Source organism: Alligator sinensis, unplaced genomic scaffold (genome assembly GCF_000455745.1).
Source record: "Alligator sinensis unplaced genomic scaffold, ASM45574v1 scaffold428_1, whole genome shotgun sequence".
Classification (NCBI taxonomy): Eukaryota; Metazoa; Chordata; order Crocodylia; family Alligatoridae; genus Alligator; species Alligator sinensis.
Genome location: NW_005841919.1, coordinates 878,610 through 884,586, shown reverse-complemented (window position 1 = coordinate 884,586; position 5,977 = coordinate 878,610).

Genomic DNA, 5,977 nt, shown 5'->3' with positions numbered 1-5,977 from the left:
AGGAAATGAGATGTGGCACACAAGTATGACTTAGAACAAAATACATCTTTGGTTAACTTTCTGATAAAGTTCTGATACTGTGTAAGGGGAAAACTTAAACAGAGAACTTGTAAATGCCTTGAGACATGCAGCACTAAAGAAAGAACAACTCCCATCCTCTTCAGGACTAGTTTAGCTCAGGTTGTGAGAACTTGAGCTTCCATTCAATTCTCCATGAATGTTATGAATGTTCCTCAGATTTGATTTGGAGAGATTACCAGAAATCAGATTTGGAAATCTGCCTGAAGAATGCAGAATGGCAGTGTTTGCTGTAAAGCTAGTTGAAATAAAAGCAGTAATGAATGTGCTGAGACACATGTACAAGGATTTTTTTGTCTGCTACCTATGTACATGTAGGACTATTAAATTGACCTTGACCATTTTGTTAGCCAAGTTAAACATCTTACCATTCCTATTTGTGGATAGATATAAACGTTTAGGTTAAACTTGTTTGAGGAAGCAGGTAGAGGGTAAGTGCAGTGTAACCAGCCTTTCAGGTTAAGATAGCTGTTAATTGTTAACTACTCTGCAATTCTGCTGTCATTATGTCACCTTTTCTTATCTGACATTATGCCCCCAACACACACACAAACATGCATGTGCGCATGCACACCCACACTCACCCACTCCTTCAGTAGTTTATGTTACTGATGCTGGTCACTGGTAACATATCTGAATACAGCAGAAAACAACAGGAAGGTTTGAGGTCTACCCAGCAGTCACTGGAAATTTTCTTGTGACACATGCTCACTTGACATATGATCTCTTGACATGATCACCTGACATATGATCCGCACCCAGCGATGCCAAGAAACCTGAAAAACCTCAGAGTCCCTGGCAAAAAGGGGAACTTCCTGAATGTTAAAACCCTTAAGGGTTTAATAGAAATGTGTCCATCCTCTGGAAATGTTTAGATTATGTTATAATAATTCTATATTTAACTAACTGCTATAGCTTATAGATTAATTTATATAGAACCTTATTGATCTTATCCTTATTAAATTTAATTGTACTTTTCCCATGAGATAAGTTTTGCTCCACCTTCAGGGCTTGCTAACTTCGGGAACAAAATCTCTGTGACAAAGCACTGTATGTCCTTTATGGCCTGGAATACTACTAGGACAATATCCGTGCTCAGGACCTAACTTCCCAAGATTGGCAGCTTGGGACACCCGCTTGTAGGGCATCCTCACAATCTCATGCCTGTGGCTGACACACAGAGTGGGGATGGGGAACTGCAAGGTTATTTCCTTGTCAGTGAAATGGAGCACCTTGTTACTGCAGTGCAGACATGTTCAGTATCACCTGGATCTTTCTAACGTGAAATTTGGAATCTAGAACTCACACACTGCACAGTGTGATATCATGTGATGTTATAATGATAAAAAATCTCACAGAAAGCCAAGAGAAATGTGCTAAGTGAACTGGGACACTCAAAGAGTGTAGGCACACTGCCTTAACACCAGGCGTTTGATGAGATAAATGCTCTTGGCATCAAATACAGCTGGTATTATGTTCATGCTGTAGTAGGGATTTCTTTTTCCATAGATCTCCTGATTGTAAAAGGGGATTCCAAAGCCCACATGCGGGTAGCAAATGTCTCTAAGTACATTGTGGAACACAGGTGGTAACAGAAACTTTTCTACTGTCCACTGCTGCTGTACGCTGATTAAAAATTGGATAGCTATGTGAACATGGTGCATCATGGCATTCAGAAGTCATGTGAAAGAGACATCAGGAAACAGTAGCTGACAGTCACATCACTGCCACTCTGAACAGAAGCAATACTTAAAAAAAACCCTGGATGCTTCAGCACCCATTGCTAATCTGCATATCTCTGGATTAGAAATCACAGTGTCAAAAAGGTACCACCACCCCTATGTCATTCTTAGGATGACAGGTCCTAAATATTCTGTCCCCTACAAAAGTATTCCTGAGACCAAGCAACAAGAGGCTAAGAGGCACAGTGACAGACACGTGGGGCCCACAGACTACAAATCATCCAACTCTGCTTCAAGTGTCTGTGTCTTCAATATCATTGATCCTTGGTGCAGTCTGTGCTTCTGCACATCTTGCTTTCTTTTGAGAATGAGAGAGAATCCTTTCATTTGGAGATTGTTTCTAGTTTTAGTCTTAAAACATTATTGTGTGGGTTGACTGTATATATCACCCCTGATGAGATGCAGAATGGCATACCCTACCTTCTTGACAGCATTATAGACTACATACCATTTGATTTAGTCTAATGAAAGGACTGTAAATATGGATCTTCACATAAAGCTTGACTAGCACTGTGGTTTGTATTCCAGCCTGAATGCAAATAAACTCAAAGGGTGGGTGTGGGGAGGGGTTGGTTCTGATTGATTGGGAAAAGAATATCAGCATGGGTGCATGTTCATTGCTGAATCTGAATCCAAACATGAATGTGTAACAAAAAAGCCAAGCTTTTTGGCTAGACTGATGTGAACTGTTTTCACCATGTGGACCAAAAATGATATGACATTCAAACCTGGTAGGCCCTGCTGCATGTAAATGTGATGAACAAAATAAACTACCACTATATTCAGTATTATGCAAGACCTAAATTGTGCGGCTTCATGGTTTAGGTCTTTTACACACCAATGAGGAATTCAGTGGTGAATTATAATTTCTGCAGCAGCTTGAAATAGCTTAAGAAATATACAGAAAGAGATTCTGTTTATTTTAATGCATGAATTTAAGTAAATGAAAACCTCTTGGAGAAGACTGCCATGCCATACATATGTAAGCAATTACTTCTTGAACAAGAACTTGCTTTACTGAAAGCTGTGCACCTCACTAGTCATATGGAGTCTGCTATGGCAGAGGCCACAATCCTTGCTTTAGGGCTTTGTTTTCAAAGTGCGTCTCCAGAATGGCATGGAAGTGGCAGACAAAATGGTGGTTAACGTACAGTTCACATATCCATTTACCGTTGCTCATCTCAGGTCCATTACATCAATGTCTAGCTGCTGTTTTTGCTTTATACAATGAACGACACAGGATGCCTTACAGAAAGTGACCAGGGTCACCAGTGTGGAAGCGGGGGCATTTTATTACAATATGTTGCATTTCTCATTCCAGAAGTCAAGTACATGAAATCATTTTCTCTGAGGTAGATGTTTATAATACAGGTAAACGCAGTTCATCTCACATCACAGTTTGTTGTTATGTTAACATGTAGATACATAGAGGATGGTCATACTTTGCAGAGCTAAAGCTATGCCACTTCTGCTTGAATCTGTGTATCTGTTATGATTCTAGGGAGTAAAGTATACAGAATCAAAACTATCTTTTAATAACTTTCTTGTTTGAAAAAAAATCTGTGCCTCTGTGGACCAGCATCTCACTGTTTCACTAATTTTATAACCTAGGAGGGACTTTTTTTTTTGCTTTTACTTTATACTTTATGAAACCACATCTGCACTTAAGGCCAGATGTTTCAAAGATACTCAGGTTCCTAAACATGCAGACAGGCACCTCATGGGATTTTCAAAAGTGCCAAAGCAGGTTAGGTGCCTGACTTCCATTGATTTTGTGAAATCAAAAGATCCCACTGGATGCTTATCTGTATATTTAGGTATCTCAATAGCTTTGAAAATCTATGCTCTAGCACTTTCTAGAATATGTTGTCATCAACACTAAAATGTGGCTCAATGCTCTGGTGTTATTTGGACACCAGTGTAGCTTGAAGGAAATCCAAATCCTCTGCTGCAATGGACAGCAGAAACTGGACTGAAACAGAATTTTGCCAAATGTCTCCTTTGGCAGACACTCTCTCCTCTCCTTCTTGGGCTGTGACAAAGCTCTGATTCTAAGAGCAGGCATAAACCCTAATACACTTTATTCTACAGGCCAAACCAGCAGATGTGACCACTTTTGTTCTTTCCTGGACTTCAACTTATGGCACGCCATACAAAGTTTAGTATAAATGATACAATGGTTGTAGACCCCTGAAGGCATTACTATATGGTTAGTAGTTTTCCTGGATTCTGCTGCTTAGTCTACTTTGACATTTAAAAAAAATAGTTGCTATATACCCAGAGCTTACCTTATTTGATCATACTTTGCCTAATGCACCATTACAACCACAGCAGTTTCTGATGCTGAATCATAGTACTCATTCAACTGGACAGAAACAAATGAGAAACAGCAGCTGTATTTATATCAAGGGTGGGAGTGAGAGCCAACCAAAAATACTATTATGTGGAAATGGACACGTGGGGCTGAACTGATGTTTTTGATCCTGGGGATTCATGTTTAATTTATAAACCAATTGCTAGCACCCCAACAGTGTTACCCAGGAAGGAACTAGGATGAGCTGGAGTGCCTGGTCTGTAATAGTTGCTCTAATTCCTCCCTATAATATAAGATATTAATAGGACATTTGAAAGAAAACAAGGTTCAGATACCTCCAGAAAATATTCCCTTTTAGCCAGTCCTCTGCAATATGGCAGCATGCTCATCACCCTTCGTTCTGTTAACTCCCTTGCTTGATGCCCAAACTTATTCTTTGGTGTCCCTTAAGAAATTTAAGCCAGAAGATGGAAAGGTAAGTCAGAGGTTAAGGAAAGGCCTGGTGGTTAAAGGAAGGGTGGCTAAATAAGTGAGGATAGCCTGAAGGCTGAGGGGAAGGGCCCCCAGGACCCCTGACGAGCCCGGCCTGCCTGCAGGTAAGGAGGGGCCCACGGAGGGAGGGACCTAGTCACTTTAGCCAGCTGGGAGCCAGCTGAGCCAGAGGCGGGGAGGGACATGCCCCCCCCTGCAGCTCCTACTTGTCCCAGCCCCACAGGGAGCTGCGCAACCAGGCTGCCAGCGCATGAGCCAGGTCAGGGGGAGGGGAGTACTCACCCGTTCCTCCCCTCGGTGGGGGGGAGGGACCCCCTTAGGCCCCCTAGCCCCCCAAGACCAGCAAGGCACCAGCCGGCCCTTCTGCATGTGCACACAGTTTAAAAAGGGCCCGGCAATTGCATAAGCCTCTGTCTGGTCCTGGCTCCGGTGTGAGATGCGTGGGTGTAAGCCCACTGTGCCCCTGTGAGCCCAGGGACCCCCAGAACAGCCCCCAGAACTCCCAACAAGCCCGGCCTGCCCGCAGGTAAGGAGGGGCCCATGGAGGGAGGGACCTAGCCACCTTAGTCAGCTGGGAGCTGGTTGAGTCGGAGACGGGGAGGGACACCCCCCACCCCCGGCTCCTACTTCGCCCAGCCCCCCAGGGAGCCCTGTGACCAGAGCCTCGTGAACAGGCTGCACAAACAGGTGCACTCCTGGGCCTTGCATGCGAGTTAGTGCAGGAGTTTCTGCAGGAGGGTGTGCAGGAGGACCTGAGGCCCTGCTTGTAAGCCCCCCAGAGTAGACAGTCCTAGCCGTAGCCAGCCCACCAGCGGCATGACACAGATGCGCACATACCGCACCCCAAGGGTCCCCTCAGGGTCTGCAGCCCCCCTCTCTGGTGCCTCAGAGGCCTCCACCCAGATGGAGCCCATGGTTCCGGGCTCCACGCAGACGGAAGCCCTGGCTCTCGGCTGCGGGGGCTGCCTTTTTTCAGGCTCTGGGGCCCGGGAGTATGGCCACCTCCCCTAGTGGGGTCTGCTCCCTTCTGGGGTCTCTGGTGCACCAGCTGGAGGAGCTCCAGGCCGCAGTCTAGAGACTGTACACCGTCAGGGACTGTGAGCAGCAGATTGACTCCTACTGCCAGGCCCTTCTCCCCTGGGAAACGGAGGTTAGACCATAGTCTCCCTCCAGGACAAGGGAGGACTCGAGAACCTCCCTCACTGTCCAGCCCAGGTCTTGGACCAAGGTGGCTAAGGGCCTCAAGGTCCACCGCACCAAGGCCCCTATCCCGCTGGAGCTTTGCAACAGGTACGAACCTCTTGCAGCCCCAGCAGAGCCTGCTGAGTTGCCAGCTCCCACAGGCAACACA